We start from the raw sequence: 18,621 nt of genomic DNA on the forward strand, positions 1-18,621 counted from the left end.
ATTTATAACGTGCCCCTTGTAGCTACACATGTGGACAAAATTGTTGGTTTCCCTTCTGTTAAAGAAAGAAAAACCCACAATGGTCAATTAAATAACTTGAAACTAACAAAAGTAATAATAAATCAAAATTGACTGAAAACTCAGCTAATGAAACTCAGACATTTCTTTTGAAAACAAGCAAACTAATGAAACTGACATGGACATAAATGATGGTTCCCCTAGAGAATACTGCAAATAATTAGACCATAGGGACATGTTAAAATAAGGTGTGTCCTGTAATTAGCATCACATGTGTCTTCAAACTGGCATTCAGTCAGTCTGCTTATGTAAAGGATGAAAAGTAGTCACTGTGCTGTTTGGTGTCATGGTGTATACCACAGTGAACATGGACTAAAGAAAGCTGAGGAGAGGCTTCTCCCAGGAGATTAGAAAGAATATTTTAGGCAAATATGTTGAAGGTAAAAGCTGTAAGTCTATCTCCAAACAGCTTGATGTTCCTGTTACTACATTTGCACATATTATTCAGAAGTGTAAGGCTCCATTCACACGTCCATGGTGTGTTGCGGACCCGCAAATTTCGGATCCGCAACACACCCGCCCGGCACCCGCCCGGCAGCTGCGGACAAGAATAGGACATGTTTTACCTTTGCGGAGCTGCGGACCCGAAGATCGGGGCCGCGCTCCACAAATGCGGATGCGGACAGCACACTGTGTGCTATCCGCATCCATTCCGTCCCCATAGAAAATGAATGGGTCCGCACCCGTTCCGCAAAATTGCGGAACGGATGCGGACCCATTTGTGGACGTGTGAATGGAGCCTAAGACCTACTGGACTGTTGCCAACCTTCCTGGACGTGGCCGCAAGAAGAAAGTTGATGACAAATTGAAGAGACGGACAATACAAATAGTAACCAAAGAGCCCAGAACAACTTCCAAAGAAATTAGAGGTGAACTCCAAGGTCACAGTACATCAGTGTCAGATCGCACCATCCGTCGTTGACTTAGTTAAAGTGGACTTAATGGAAGATGACCGAGGAGGAAACTACTGTTAAAAACAAATCAAGATCAAGCGAGACTGGAATTTGCCAAAATGCATATTGACAAGCCACAAAGCTTCTCAGAGAATGCCCTTTTGACAGATGACACAAAACTGGAACCTTTTGGCTGGTCACATCAACTCTATGTTCACAGACGCAAAAATGAAGCATACAAAGAAAAGAACACTGTACCTACTGTGAAACATGGAGAAGGCTTGGTTATGTTTTGGGGCTGCTCTGCTGCATCTGGCACAGGGTGTCTTGAATCTGTGCAGGGTACAATAAAATCTCAAGATTATCAAGGCATTGTGGAGCGAAATGTGCTGCCCAGTGTCAGAAAGCTTGGTCTCAATCTCAGATCATGGGTCCTCCAACAGCATAATGATCCAAAACATACAGCTAAAAATATGCAACAATGGCAAGAGAAAAACATTGGACTATTCTGAAATGCCCTTCTATGAGCCCTGATCTAAATCCTATCGAACATTTGTGGAAGGAGCTGAAACATGCAGTCTGGAGAAAGCATCCTTCAAACCTGAGACACCTAGAGCAGTTTACTCACGAGTAGGGTTCAGTGAACCCGTGGAAGTTTAGGACCCAAACTTGACCTGAACTTCAACCCGAACTCGGACCCCATTTAAGTCAATGGGGACCTGAACTTCACTTTATTATTTTCCGTTAGGCTACCTTCACACTTCCGGCAGTGTGATCCGGCAAGCAGTTCCGCTGTCGGAACTGCCTGCCGGATCCGCCGATCTGGATGTGACTGAAAACATTTGTGAGACGCATCCAGATGCAGATCCGTCTCACAAATGCATTGTGAGAACGGATCCGTCTCTCCGCTTGTCATGCGGACAGACGGATCCGTCTTGTATCTTTTTTCACATTTTAAAGTCCAGGTTCGCTTAACTCTACCCACGAGGAGTAGGCCAAAATACTTGTGGACAGGTGCAGAAGTCTCATTGAGAGTTACAGAAATAGTTTGATTGCAGTGATTGCCTGAAAAGGTTGTGCAACAAAATATTAACCGTAAGTTAAGGGTACATTCATTTTTGGCCAGGCCAGTTTCATTAGTTTGTTTTATAAATTATTCTGTTAGTTGACTTTCATAAATTTTTATTTATTATTACTTTTGTCAGTTTTGAGTTATTTCAGTGACCATTGTCAGTTTTTCTTTCTTTAAGGCCTCTTTCACACGGCCGTTTTTTTTTTTCCGTTTTGCGGTCCGTTTTTTGCGGTCCGTATACGGTCCGTATACGGAACCATTGATTTCAATGGTTCCGCAAAAAAAACGGAATGTACTCCGTATGCATTCCGTTTCCGTATTTCCGTTTTTCTGTTCCGTTTTAACATAGAACATGTCCTATATTTGGCCGCAAATCACGTTCCGTGGCTCCATTAAAGTCTATGGGTCCGCAAAAAAACGGAATGCATACGGAAGTGCATCCGTATGTCTTCCGTATCCGTTCCGTTTTTTGCGGATCCATCTATTGAAAATGTTATGCCCAGCCCAATTCTTTCTATGAAATTACTGTATACTGTATTTGCCATACGGAAAAACAGAACGGAAAAACGGAACGGAAACGGAAACACAACGGAAACAAAAAACGGAACAACGGATCCGTTTAAAACGGACCGCAAAACACTGAAAAAGACATACTGTCGTGTGAAAGAGGCCTAACAGAAAGGTACCAACAATTTTGTCCATGTGTGTATAATGTTCCCATGCAGTGATGGCCAGTTCGCATTGTTCGCCCGCGAACACATGCGGGCTGCCATCTTTTCTCACAAGTCTTGCGAGGCACAGGTAAGCCCATACCTGTGCGCGAGCCGGTCTGAAATCAAATGCGGTCAGCGGGAGCAGGCAGTTCCAAGAACAGCTGTCGGGGGCCTTCATCCGGCTGTTCTCGGAACTGCCTGCTCCCGCTGACCGCAGTTGTTTCAGACCGGCTCACGGCACAGGTACAGGTAAGGGCTTACCTGTCCCTCGCCGGACTTGTGAGAAAAGATGGCAGACCGCATGTGTTCGCGGGTGAACAATGCGAACTCGCCATCACTGTTCCCATGTACTGGTCCTATTTCTATAATGTCCCTGTATTAACACAATACTTACGTCCCCCTGTAGTCCCCAGTGGTTATACTGCCATCCTATATTGCCTGAAAAATGACTGGGGGAAAAAAAATACCCGCTCCATCAGGGGCGTACATAGAAATCACTGGGCCCCATGGCAAGAATCTGAATTGGGCCCCCTTGTGCGTGACCCATCGCACCCCTTAGGGTACGTGCACATCTGCTGCAGAGTTTCCAGCAGAAGCCTCCGTTGCAGATTCTGGCAAAAACAAAGGGAAAAATACCACTGCGTGTGGGATCTTAAATGACCCCATGATTGTGAATGGGATCCAGCAGGTGCCAGCAGTGTTTGGCATATGCTGGATCTGGCGATTCTGGTATTCTGCTGGTATGCTGGAACAGAATACCAAAATCTGATTGCAAGTGATTATCTAGCCTTACCCAATGAACTGTGCAGCTGCTGCTGCTACTTCTTATATGGTGTGTCACCGTTCCCAATGGACTGTGCCCGCTGCTGCTACTTCTTATATAGTGTGCCATCCTTCCCCTATGGACTGTGCCTGCTTCTGCTTCACCTCCTCCCCAATGCGGACTTACTTTTTGTGCTGCTGGCAGAGCATGGTCAGGGCCTGGGGCAGATCTTCACAGAGCTGGTCTGGAGTCTGGACTGGTGCCACTGCTGGATCAGGTCAGGTCCGGACTGGTCAGTCAGGTCACAGAGCGACGTGTGCTGGCAGAGGAACAGGACAGGGACATTTTACAAAGTGCAGACACGGAAAACTAAAGGATTTAATACAGTCACAACTGATGTTTCTCTGACGGCTGCAAAACCTCCTAATACACACCACAGCTGCTGCAGAACTTCATAATACACACATCAGCTGCTACAGAACTTCATAATACACATAGCTGCTGCAGAACTTCATAATACACCATAGCTGCTGCAGAACCTCCTAATACACATCTCAGCTGCTGCAGAACCTCCTAGTACACCTCAGCTTCTATAGAACCTCATAATACACACCTCAGTTGCTGCAGAACATCATAATCTGATGCTAGAGAACATGTAAGACTTTGATCACATCTGTGTTAGGGGCCTCAGTCACAGATTAGGTCATAAATGCTGGACACAATTTTCTAGCCTGGCAGATGGAAACCCGTCAGATCTGACCATAGTCAGTGGGATCCTTCAGGTGTTGTAGTCTATGAGATGTCAGATCCGAAACTGCAGTGATTTTCGTTGTTGTGCTCCTATGACAGGGCAGAACAGCGAACGTCACCAGCAGAGATGCGAACAAAGCCTAATACACACCTCAGTTGCTGCTACAATAGTGACAAGGGAACTACAAGTCTCATCATCACCAGACTGTTTTTTTGGAAATTAGGGGGCAACACAGGGAGAGGTAAGAGTGGAGAGAACTACAACTCCCAGCATGTCGAGGCTGTTATTATTGGATACAAGTGGATATTACATAGAGAGTATAAGGCCGGGTTCACATCACTGTTAGTTTTCCGTACTTCTGATCTGCATATTTGGCATCCGTTTCAGCCATTTCCATTTCCGTTATTTTAGATGGAAAATGAAAAAAAGGGCATCATCAAGTTGTACTAGGTGAGAGCTTTAAAAGGAAATAACTATAACCCCCAGTATGGCCAGACTTATTATGGGGTATCAGTATACATTACAGAGAGGAAGAATAAGAGGAGAGAACTACAACTCCCAGCATTATCAGACTGTACTAGGGCATAAGTTGAAATTACATGGAGAAGGATATAATAGGACAAAAGTACAACTGCCAGCTTTTATGGGATGTTATAAAGGTTATCCCAGAACACCACTAACCTCTCCTCAAGGCACCACACAGAAGCTCCGCCCCGTCACAGCGACATCCACAGGTCTTTCACCAGTCCTCTGCACTGGTCACATGATGAAGACATCACCAAAGGTCCTTCAGACTTCTGCTGCTCTGCTATTCCTTGGTTTCCTGCACTGGTCACATGGCTGATGACATCACCAAAGGTCCTTCTCCACTTCTTACAGTCTCTTTTCACACAGGTAGCTATACAACTGCAATTAGTGGGCGGGGCCTATCCTCCACTGCGGGCCCCCTTCCCCCAGGGGCCCCATAGCAGCTGTGTGGTCTGCCTCTATTGGAGGTATGCCACATGCTCCAGTCTGCGAAACAGGCCACAGGCCTCTTCCAGCCTGCAAACTGAGTTGCCCGTATCCTTGTGCAGGCACTTGCAATTAAGTCAGCATGCTACCTGCATCCTGGGGCAATGACTTCATCACAACTGTCTGAGACCTGGTGCAGCCAGTTGTAATGGTGTCAATGCTTTACAAATGCCTGCGCTGCCTCATAGGTTTTAGGCATAGTGGCCTATGAGACTGAATGGCGGGGAGGGGACCATTGGTCCCTGTGCACCATCGCACTATTTAACTGTATCACTGTTCTGAGGAAGGTGATACAGTTGAATCTGCAGCAGGCTCTACTTTAGGGGCCCTGGGTAAAATATTCGGGACCCAAATCTAAAATGGTTTGGCCTTGGGTGATGGTCAGCCCAGCCCTGTACTGCACCCATCCGGCCATCCACACGCCCGCACACACCTGAGGCCTGGTCGCTGCAGCAGCTGCTACACCACAGCCCTAAAATAGAGCTCCAGGTAAGGCCTCATGCACACGGCCGTTGTTTGGGTCCGCATCCGAGCCGCCGCTTTGGCGGCTCGAATGTGGACCCATTCACTTCAATGGGGCCGCAAAAGATGCGGACAGCACTCTGTGTGCTGTCCGCATCCGTTGCGCGGCCCCGCAAAAAAAATATAACATGTCCTATTCTTGTCCGCAAAACGGACAAGAATAGGCAGTTATATCAATGGCCGCCCGTTCCGCAAATTGCGGAAGGCACACGGGCGGTTTCCGTTTTTTGTGGATCTGCGGTTTGCGGACCGCAAAAAACGGCACAGTCGTGTGCATGTAGCCTAACTCTTAATAAATGTCATTCAAATGGAAGAAAATGCTAATTTGTATGTATAGTAAATAATAGAATAGACATATACAGTATATTGGTATTATAGCTTGAGAAGGTCACTATTTGACCTAGACCATCCACTGACAGTATCCACTTAGCGTGCCCAGGGCATGTCATAGGGATATTTTTTTACACAAATATGGCTTTATCTCCTATTACCAGGTGGTTTACACACTGCTACAGCAAGCTTGAGGCGTCTTATAAAAATAATTAACAGCGGTCGTTTTACTGAGATGGGCAGTGCACCTCATGTAAATGCCACTCCGTCCCCAACAAATGTGGCATTTTATTTCATTCAATTATCTCAAACAGCAGTTGTAAGTGCACCACAGCTTATTGCAGTGCTCATAAAACCAAAGCTGATATGGTATATAAAACATTATGGGCAAATATGTACGTGAACCAACATTATTTTTGTAATATTAATTGAAGGTCATTAACATTTATATGGTATTTTCCTTCAGAATTTTTTCTGGAATTAATGCCTGCAGCCACACAAGGGTAAAGAAAATAGATAGAAAATATATATGAAATAGGTAGATAGATGATGGATAGATGATAGATACTGTAGATAAAGAGATAATTAGGTAGATAGATTTTGCGTTTTTGTTTTCCGGCATAGAGTTCCGTCAAAAGGGCTCAATACCGGAAAACAACTGATCCGTCATATCCCCATGCAGTCATATCCCCATACGGTTTTTTCTCCAGCGAAAAAACGGAATACTTGCCGGAACGACGGACCCGGCGTTTTTCTCCATAGGAATGCATTAGAGCCAGATCCGCCGCAAAGATTTCCGTCGTTTGCCTGATCGACGGATCCGACTTTTCTTTCTGCACCTGCGCAATCGAATAGGAGGAGCTGTGGGCACCGTCAACTTCCTGTACTCTCTTCGATCCTGCCTGCGAGGGAGAAAGGTGGACGCCATTAGAGAGATGAGTAGAAAGTTGTATTTATACATAGGAGCTGTAGTAAATAGATCATGCTAGGGGAAGTAGTTCTGTTGACTACTACCCCTAGCATCCACTATGTACTTGCACCACATGCAGTGCCTATGTAGTTTTGCATAGGCAATGCATGTGGTGCAAGTGCATAGTGGATGCTAGAGGTGGTAGTCCTGTTGACTACTACCTCTAGCATCCACTATGTACTTGCACCACATGCAGTGCCTATGTAGTTTTGCATAGGCAATGCATGTAGTGCAAGTGCATAGTGGATGCTAGGGGTGGTAGTCCTGTTGACCACTACCCCTAGCATCCACTATGTACTTGCACCACATGCAGTGCCTATGTAGTTTTGCATAGGCACTGCATGTGGTGCAAGTACTTAGTGGATGCTAGGGGTAGTACTCCTACAACATGGTAACTCTTTTATTTTTTTCTCATGTAGTCCAAAAAATATAAAAACTGTTATTTTCGCGGGAAAAAAAAAATCAGAAAAAAAGCCTTGCTTGCAAGATCAGGGAAACGGAAACAGGCCAGCCAGACTGTCAAGTAAGTATTTTTTGTGTGGGTTTGTTGTATTATTAATAGTTCAAATCTAATTATAATTTTTTTTTATACTGAGGCTGGGAGCTCTCCTCCAAGACGCCGTAGTCGACATGATACGGTATGAAAATTTTCAATATTTCATTTTTTTATTTCACAGTCATCATCTTTGGAGGAGAGGCCTCCCGGCCCAGAGACCGCAGGAGAGGAGGAAGTCGGCGGTGGAGGACAGCAAGCGGTAATTTTTTTAAAATTTTTTTATTTTTTTTTGGGCTCAATAATATGAATTTTATTTTTCTACATTTTTTAATCATTGTTATTTCGCTTACAGGCCGCTTGTCTCGCTGACTCCAATAGAGATCGTCAAGCAAAAGCCAAAGGAAGTCGGGGAGCACGCGGCGGTCGTGTTCGTGAGAGTATTTCATCAATGAGTCTTTTTAATTGCAAATCTGTCAAACATGAGGTTCTAATTTATTTATTTATTTATTTTCTATTTTTAGGGTTCCAGATGCTCCACCAGAACGGATGAGGAGGAATTTGGCGGTTTGATTATCGACAATGAACTCCTCATCCATATGGTGGAAGACAGACCACCACTGTGGGACCACACGGACCGCCGCCACACAGACCATCATGCTACCCGGCTCCTCTGGCTTCAGATTTGCGAAGTTATAGTGCCAAATTGGGACGACCTCAATGACAGTCAACGGGAGGAGTGCCGTAAGTATACAGTAGTATAATGCACATGTGTACATTTCATTCAAAATTGGTTTTGTGTCTGGTTGAAGTTGGTCACTGCTACCTATAGTAAACATCAATATTGTTTTTATTGTTGTTGTGGCAGGTTCAATCAAATACTAAACCATTTTTGATGTCTGAAAAAAATAATTATAATATTAATTTTTTATTTTTTTTCTTGTGGACAGGGACTACAATCCTGGTGCGGTGGCAGTCAATGAGGGACCGCTATAAGAAGGACTACAACGAGGAGGTCAAGTGCCCGAGTGGTTCAAGAGCAAGCCAAAAGCGGCCGTACCGGTATGCGGCCGCATTAGGTTTTCTTCGTAGAACCCTACAGCTGCGAAGGTAAGCTCTAATGTTTATAATAATTATGAATGTTAATCTACAATCTATGTGTGTGGCCCAGGCAGACTGTCATTTGACACTCTGTCCGGGACATCCACATATAGTTCTCTATTTTTTCATTAATTTTATTTTTTGTTTCCTTTACAGCACATCTAGCAGTACTCAGGCGCACGAACCTCCTTGTGAAGTCCTTCCAGAGGCTGGAGCACCAGAGGCGGTCCCCGAAGAGCCGCCCACCACGGGTCCCTCTCGTCCCACTCCAACAGCTGGTCGGGACCTCAATGTTCCCCTACCTGTGCCCTCTGGCGACTCAACAATGGCCACAATGGCACCACTTTTTGAGGCATTGATGCGTCGCCAGAGGACCGGTAGGAGCCGTCAGGCGGACTACGAGGATCTCACAAGGCTCGTTTACGAGTCCTTGATGGTATTCACCAATAGAGTTGCAGCTTTGGAGGACACAGTGCGACGTCTGCAGGAGGGGGCAGTGCATACGTCGCAATTGGGTCCTGTGCACCACTATTGGTTATTGTTGCTCCCCGTGATGGAACGATTTACGCCCGACCCGCTGGTTAAGGCCCGAACACAGGTGGACAGTGTCTTGTGGCAAGTACAGCACTGCCCCACATCCTATCCCCCGTCCATGCCCTATCCCCCATCCATGCCCTATCCCCCATCCATGCCCTATCCCCCATCACAACCTCAACAACCCCCTTCCCAAACTACCTACCCCCCTTTCCAACCTCCTCAGCCCCCATCCCAGCCTACCCATCCCCATTCCCAATCCACCGAGCACTTTTCTCAACACTTTTCTCCTTCTCCTCCTCATTACTTTCCTGCTACCAGTTTCACCACTTCTTCTACTCTTGCTCGGTCAACTCCTTCTCCTGCTCCCTCATCCAGATTGCATACTCCCTCTGTTGTGCTTGCCCCAACACACACTTATATGTCCACAGGGGCACAGGAACAGAAACGAGGGGGACCAACCAGTGTTCGCCCCTCCACCACTCAACCTTCTACTCTCACCGGTCGAACCTACAGGCATTTGTATCCTTTTTTTTTATTCTTTAAAAAAAAATATTAATATTATTTAAATATATTTATTTTTAAAATAAAATATTTTTTCTTTCAAAATTTTATTTGTTTTGTATTTAAAAAAAAAAAGATTTTAATAAAAGTTAACATCTCACATCGCTTTTGAAGCGACCTATACTTGGTTCGCTCCACCAGCGATGGGAGATAACTTTAGTGTATGTAGAACAGGTCTTTAAAAATGTCCAATCGCCAGTGGAGCGACACAAGTATGTGTTGCTCCTCTAGCGTGGGCAGATTAAACCTCACTACATAATAGGCCTGAATAAATCTACCAGCGCCAGTGGAGCGACACAAGTATGTGTCGCTCCTCTAGCGTGGGCAGATTTAACCTCAACACATAACAGGCCTGATAAAATCTACCTGCGCCAGTGGAGCGACACAAGTATGTGTCGCTCCTCTAGCGTGGGCAGATTTAACCTCACTACATAACAGGCCTGAATAAATCTACCAGCGCCAGTGGAGCGACACAAGTATATGTCACTCCTCTAGCGTGGGCAGATTAAACCTAACTACATAACAGGCCTGATAAAATCTATATGCGCCAGTGGAGCGACACAAGTATGTGTCGCTCCTCTAGCATCAGCAGATTAAACCTCACTACATAACAGGCCTGAATAAATCTACCAGCGCCAGTGGAGCGACTCAAGTATGTGTCACTTCTCTCGTGGGGAGATTGAAAATGAGTCTCTATAAACATGCCTCACATAATATAACATCGTCAGTGTAGCAACGCAAGAATGTATTTCTCCTCTATCGTGGGCAAATAAATATATTAAATGAAAATTTCTAGTACGTTGAAAAACAATATTTATTGATCCACAAATCCAATTGAAAACAAATACAACAAACTGTAAAAACAGGCAAATAAAAAGAAATTAACGGTTATTTGAAAATTAATCGCAAAATGTTTATACAAATCGGTCCTGCCAGTCCACCCTACCTGCTTCAGAGGAAAAATAATCTGCAAAACAGTCTCTCATACGTGAAACCGCAACACTTGACCGAGGTCCAAAACTTTGAATGCTTGCCATCTGGTGAAAATCCTCCATTTTGCGACCAAAATTCCAAATGTCCATTAACCATTCTTCGAGCCCTGGTCAAGCGGTAGTTGTATAGTTGTATGTGCGTTTTTTCACATCTAATCCGCGGCTTGAATACGGTTTCAGAAGATTTCCACACATTTGGAAGGCCTCATCACCAACCAATACAAGAGGCATGGGTGGGTGAAAGGGATTTTTCATAAATCTTACTTTTTTATACATCACAGAATAGACATAGATTATACAAACCTCATCTCTTGTGGAATGCAGTACCTCGAATTTACACATCTCACACCCTGCCAGTGCTGAACACAATAGCAGCCTCCCTCAACAAAAGGCTATTTAACATCTCACCTCACATACAATGACAGAAAACTATGATAACCTATTCAACTTATTAGCATGTAGAGTAAACCTGTTCAATGTAAGATAACCCTTTCATGTATTGTATATAGCAGATACCAGTATTGTTTAACAAAGTTTCAACTGATTCTTGACAAACATGTTCCCAAGGCCTGCTAAGAAATACCAGGATTGTTCCAATTGGATCTTAAGAGACCATATGCACCCACCCCCAATAAGCCCTATAAGTATGTGCTGAGAAATAAAGATTTCAGATATTTAACAACCTAAGTTCAGTCTGGGTTGAAATCTATCTCCTGATCAGAAGCAAACCGGATATTCATTGCACAGGGAAATAAATATTCACGGGTTGGAGCCTGATGCCTCATCATACAACCATCATAAACCTGCCTGAAGAAAACTGCTAACAGTGGGGCATCAGTACCTGGCAGTGGTTGAGGCAGAGGGAAATCAAAATGTCTGTTATATAGACTACGGCCCATATAAGAATTTTTAAATACCATTGAATCGTTGGTGCGTCCATAGGCCCCTACGCCGATGGCAACAAAACGATATTGGGCATCTGCGATGGCCATTAGTATAATCCAAAAATATTTTTTGTAGTTGAAAAACTCTGATCCGGTTCCTTGGGGCTTGATAATTCGAATATGTTTCCCGTCTGGCAAACATCCCCAAATTTTTCTGCAATTTCTGTCCATTGCTGTCTAGTTGGATGTGGAATAAATTCATCATGCAGTTGATCCCACAAAACACGGCATATCTCCTTCACAATTATGGAAATCGTTGATATGCCAAGGCGAAATTGAAAATGGAGTGAGCTGAAACTTTCTCCACTTGCAAGAAACCTAAAAAAATAAAAATATTAGGGTATTAGATTTTAAAATAACATAATATACAATGTATATCAATCGGACACAATTCTATGGGACCTTATTTCAATATTTTTCTTTGAGCAAGATTTTTTATGTGGCCAATAAAATTTTGGGGAAAATATAACGATAAAGGTTTCTTCTCCATGGTGACCAATATTGAACACAGTTCATTCTACATCGTTAATGACCATTATATGGATTAAAAATTTAACATACAAGATGTAGAATTAAAAATAATAATGGTGAGCATCAATTGTGGGCTAAATTTGGCACTTTGTACAGTGATCCCAGAAGAACTGAGCAAATTTTGGTTCAAAAACTTTTATGTTTTCACACTACCAAAGAGCAGCTTTTAAAAATTTAGACAGAAATTAATTGGTACTATAGATAATAAGTATGTACTTTACCTTATGGTCAACAATAGGCGTTCTGCTGGGGAAACACAGCGGCGGAAAGTGGTGTCTTGTCTTTGAATGTGAGGTGACACACGTTAGATCATCAAAACTTTCTACCGTCATCTGTAAATAGTTAAAGAATTTTTCAGGATAATCCCTCAATTCGGGAAACAGAGTTTCGAAAACTCCTCTTCTTATTCTTGCAGAGGTTATTGGATGCACCCAATAGCGACGCTTTCTACGCCGTCTGGCTCGAAGACGTCTTCTCCAGCGTGAAACCAGAATTAGAGCCTGAAATCCAAAACTAATATGGTCCGGCATCATCTTTGCAATCTGCAGAAGGAACTTCTGAGTGGTAAGTGACCTTCGGTTGTCTTTTATAGCCACTGTAGTATTTGCTTAACAGATTGCATCTTTTTATCTCTAAAATTTGAATACCGGATCCGTCTTTCCATTTAAAAACGGAAGCAAACGGAACAGGCGGATCCGCTATTATGACGGCTTGAATTTCCGTCGACGGAACGACGGATCCGTTGCATGAAAAATATCCGGTGATGTTGATTTTGACGGATCCGGCAGGCAATTCCGGCGACGGAACTGCTTGCCGGATCACTCTGCCGCAAATGTCAAAGTAGCCTAAGCCTAGAGGGTCTTAAATGATGTATCGTTTAAAAGAGAGAGTGAGAAAGAGATTACTTACAGGGTTTTTCCAAGGGTTTCATAATGATGGCCCTTCCTAAGGATAAATCATCATTTTCTGATTCCAACTCCCGGCACCAACACCAATTAGCTGTTCCAAGAAGCCATTTATCAGTGAGCATTGCAGCCACCTCACAGCACCTTACATTGGATAGCGGCCTGCTAGATATTGCAGCCCAGCTTCACTTGAATGAGACCGAGCTCCATATAGGCCATGTAACAGATGAGCTCGATGTCTATGGCCTAGGAAGAGGCGGCAGCGCTCAGGGTAGCACCCCAACCTCTCCAAGCACCCCAACCCCAATCCAAGCAGGATTAGAATAGATAATTCAAGATCCACCATTCACAATAGGCAATTCTCAAAGTGTATTCTTTCCTTGTACAATGACCTTTGCACTGGTCACAGAGCATGCCCAGAAAACTCTCCTATAGAAGTTAATGAGTCAGCTCTTCTGTCTATTACGTCTATGACCCATGTTGGCTGTAAAGCATATCTCTCAATGCTGTTAAGAACAGCTCAGGCAACATGGTCAACCTCATAATCACATTCAGGAAATTGAATAAAAAAATCTACATTCAGAAAATAAAAATAGGTTAAAAAAAGGGATATATGTTGCTACTGTATCTGGTTTTAACTGTCCGAAAAAAAATTGGCACCGCATTTCCTTTAAATACTAAGCCTTTCTATGCTTAGTAGTGACAAGTGATTGACTCCAAAGTCACTTCTAAATAGAACCGACTTATGGGCTTAAAGAGGACCTTTCACCGATTCTTACCCTATGAACTAACTATACAGACATGTGGAGCGGCACCCGGGGATCTCACTGCACTTACTATTATCCCTGGGCGCCGCTCCGTTCTCCCGTCATGCCCTCCGGTATCTCCGCTCACTAAGTTATAGTAGGCGGAGATTCCAGTCCCTAAGTTATGGTAGGCGGAGTCTGCTCTAGCGCTGGCCAATCGCAGCGCAGAGCTCACAGCCTGGGAGGTTATTTGCTCTGCAATGCGATTGGCCAGCGCTAGAGCAGACTCCGCCTACCATAACTTAGTGAACGGAGATACCGGAGGGCATAGCAGGAGAACGGAGCGGCGCCCGGGGATAATAGTAAGTACAGTGAGATCCCCGGGCGCCGCTCCACATGTCTGTATAGTTAGTTCATAGGGTAAGAATCGGTGAAAGGTCCTCTTTAAAGAGTGTGCCATATCCAAGGGCCATCAGAAGTTCTTCTGATACTCTAGTGGGTCAGTCCAACCCTGCATGGTGCTTTGCTTATAAATCTTCAGACTCCACTCTAAAGAATAAGGTTCCCTCTAAGTCCAAGTCATGTCTAAAAGACTATACATACCACATATTGAACTGTATTTTAATCATCAATCGAAAAGAAAAAAGTCACCGTCGTCTATGAGTCAAATACCTGAGCTAAGTAGCTGGATCTGTAGAGTGTACTGAACTTTTCTGTACAGTTACTTAAAAGTAAATATCTAGGACGATATAAAAGCCAGTACCTGTAATCTCATAGGTTTTGGAACCGCGCTGCTGGGAGCTATGTATTCCAGTCACAGGTGGATGATACAAGGGTGTCAGCCCCTCTCCTCGACAACCAAAGGATATGGTCCTCCCAGACCTCCTCCTCTACAGGGTTTAAGGGGATAGGCAAGATAGTGAAGCACCCTTGAGAACGTTGTTCTAAAAGGTTTTATTCTACTTACAACAGGTCAGTAGACAAAAGGCATAAAAATACAAGATGATCGTCACGTTCCTGCCCGACCCGGGTTTCGCTACCTCGCTTCTTCAAGGAGAAGCGAGGTAGCGAAACCCGGGTCGGGCAGGAACGTGACGATCATCTTGTATTTTTATGCCTTTTGTCTACTGACCTGTTGTAAGTAGAATAAAACCTTTTAGAACAACGTTCTCAAGGGTGCTTCACCATCTTGCCTATCCCCTTAAACCCTGTAGAGGAGGAGGTCTGGGAGGACCATATCCTTTGGTTGTCGAGGAGAGGGGCTGACACCCTTGTATCATCCACCTGTGACCGGAATACATAGCTCCCAGCAGCGCGGTTCCAAAACCTATGAACTTGACTTTGCCAGTGTGAAACCTACCACACGAACCCGGGACCAGCAGCAGCGCAAGTAACTGTCCGTGTTGAGACGCAGGACTGACTTTCTGTTTTATTTGTGTTTTACCAGTACCTGTAATCTATTTTTTCTCCATGAGAGCCAAACAAACCAAGTAATTTCTCCTTTATACATCCTGTCATCTAATTGTGCCAGCCAGAGCTTAATGGATCATGCTAATCAGAGAAGGAGGAAGAACCCAACAGATAATTTACTTATAGAGCAGTCTTCATTTACTCTATGCTGTCAAAATTTGGCAGACAAATCAGGACCTCCTTCCCATGACCCTGCTGGATCATTGTTTTGAAGTTTGATTCTGGAGGATCCACCCAAATTGGTAGGAATCCAACACCCACACCTGCATGGAGCCATGCAGCCATGAATAAAAGTCTGGAGGACTCAACTGAAGCTTGGTCAGACAAAGCTATGGATCACAGCTAAGAGGCCCAGACTAAAGTATGGTTAGACAGAGCCTTGGGTCAGAGCCAGGAGGTCCAGAATAAAGTGTGGTAAGATGCAGTTTTGGTAGAAGGTCAAGAGGACCAGACTGGAGCTTGATCAGTCAGAGCTATGGATCAGATCCAAGAAGCCAAACTGGAGTGGGGTCAGACAGATCTTTGGGTCAGAGGCAATCATATGAATCAGGAAACCACAGTCCAGGAGCAGGCTAGGCATTGGATACACGGAACAAAAGAAAGAGAGAGTCCAGGAACGGTAGTACCAGGAGGATGAGTCAAGGCAAAATTCAGCAGCAGGCTGGGATCCAAGGAACCAAGTAATCAGGAAAAAGGTGGAGAGATAGTGTCATGCTGCAGAGCAACAGAACTTGCACGTTTGCTGCGACCATGACACACGAATCGCTAAAAATTCCAACACTTTTGGACTTTTTGCAAATGTGAGCATCACACTGCAACACCATTCTTCCTATTGGCTGCCATGGTACACTACGATACTTGGGGGAGAAACAGGTACATGTGTAGATCATAAAATCAATTTGTAACCGTACAGGGTACAGTCACTTGGTCAGGTTTTTGCCTGCAATTTTGAAAGCAGAATTAGACTATAAAAGGAGAGAAAATATATAAAGGAAAGATACATCTTCCATTCTTTTTTGAATTCACTCCTGTTTTTGACTTCCAAAACTCCATGCATAAACCTGACCATGTGGCTGTACCTTAAGGCTAGTCGCACACTAGTGTTAAAATCTTCCAGGAGGCAGTTCCGGCAGTTCCGGATACTACCTTTCCTAGCAGGAGCCCATTGACTTTAATAGGACCTGGCGGGGATCCGGCCTGTTTCTGGCTTAGTGCTGGTATTCGGCCAAACAAAAAATGCTGCAAGTAATGGCAGAAACAGGCCAGATCCCCACGGGGTCCCATTATAGTTAATGGGGTCTGGCGGTGCTCCAGCCCTTTCCGGGTATGCTGGATACAATGAACTCCAGCAGGCAGATGTTAACATTAGAGTGCAACTAGCCTAACTAATCAGTGAGAAAGTGTCATGCAGCTAAACTAAACAGTACCTAGCTGCAGCAGCAACAGAGACAGAACAACAGAGGTTCTTTGCAGGTGGGGAAGATTATGTAACAAAAATGGATTATATAAACACATGGACAAAATATTGATACTCTTCCGATAAAGAAAAAAAACTCACAATGGTCAATGACATAACCAAAAAACTGACAAAAGTAATAATAAATAAAAATTGACTGAAAATCAGTTAGAGAAAATCAGACATTGCTTTTGAATTGTGGTTCAACAGAATAATTTATAAAGCAAAGCAATGAAACTGGCCTGGACAAAAATGATGGTACCCCTAGAAAAGACTGAAAATAATTTGACTATAGGGTGTGTCCTGAAATTAGCATCACAGGTGTCTTCAAATTTGTAATCAGTCAGTATGCCTGTTTAGAGGGTGAAATGTAGTCACTCTGCTGTTTCTTATCATGGTGTGCACACTGAACCTGGACCAAAGATAGCTAAGGAGGAAGTTATCTCAGAAGATTAGTAAGAACATTTTAGACAAATACATTAAAGGTAAATGCTATAAGACCATCTCCAAACAACTTAGTTTCCTGTTTCTACAGTTGCATATATTATTCTGAAGTTTAAGATATATGGGACCATAGCCAAACTCCCTGGACGTGGCCGCAAGAGGAAAATTAATGACAACTTGAAGAGAAGGATAACAAAAATGCTAACCAAAGAGCACAGACAAATTCCAAAGAGATTAGAGGTGGACTCCAAGGTCACAGTACATCAGTGTCAGATTTCCCCTTCCATCGCTGTCTTAGCCATAGTGTTGATAGTGAATATTCTAATCGCGAATTTTTATCGTGAATATCGGCACTTCGAGAATTGTAAAATATAGTGCTATATATTCGTAATCGCGAATATTCTAGATTTTTTTTCATCAGTAATCTCCCTTCTTGCTTGTGGGCCAATGAGAAGGCTGCAATATCTTTGCCAGAGCTTAGTAACATCCCTAGCAACTAATAGGAAAGTTGCCTACCCCTTACTATATAAGAACCTCCCCAGCAGCCATTTTCTGCTGTTTTTTGCAGTTCTGAGAGAGAGAGAGAGAGCAGTGACATTGCTGTGATCTGTGCTTTCATCTGGATCCTATTCCTTATCCAATTACATTAGATAGTTAGTTAGCTCATATATATAATACAGATAATTAGTGGGAGATAGTCAGTGTAGGTTAGATAGTGAATAGTGTAGCTGATAGGTTCCAGTGCAAGGTGTTAGGTAGTGTGATAGGAATTACTGTTTCTCTGCTGTCCATACATACAGTACAGACCAAAAGTTTGGACACACCTTCTCATTCAAAGAGTTTTCTTTATTTTCATGACTATGAAAATTGTAGATTCACACTGAAGGCATCAAAACTATGAATTAACACATGTGGAATTATATACATAACAAACAAGTGTGAAGCAACTGAAAATATGTCATATTCTAGGTTCTTCAAAGTAGCCACCTTTTGCTTTGATTACTGCTTTGTACACTCTTGGCATTCTCTTGATGAGATTTAAGAGGTAGTCCACTGAAATGGTTTTCACTTCACAGGTGTGCCCTGTCAGGTTTAATAAGTGGGATTTCTTGCCTTATAAATGGGGTTGGGACCATCAGTTGCGTTGAGGAGAAGTCAGGTGGATACACAGCTGATAGTCCTACTGAATAGACTGTTAGAATTTGTATTATGGCAAGAAAAAAGCAGCTAAGTACAGAAAAACGAGTGGCCATCATTACTTTAAGAAATGAAGGTGGGAAAACTTTGAAAGTAAGGATTATTTGACCATGAAGGAGAGTGATGGGGTGCTGCTCC

The sequence above is a fragment of the Bufo bufo genome, chromosome 4 (genome assembly GCF_905171765.1).
Source record: "Bufo bufo chromosome 4, aBufBuf1.1, whole genome shotgun sequence".
In the NCBI taxonomy this organism is placed as follows: Eukaryota; Metazoa; Chordata; class Amphibia; order Anura; family Bufonidae; genus Bufo; species Bufo bufo.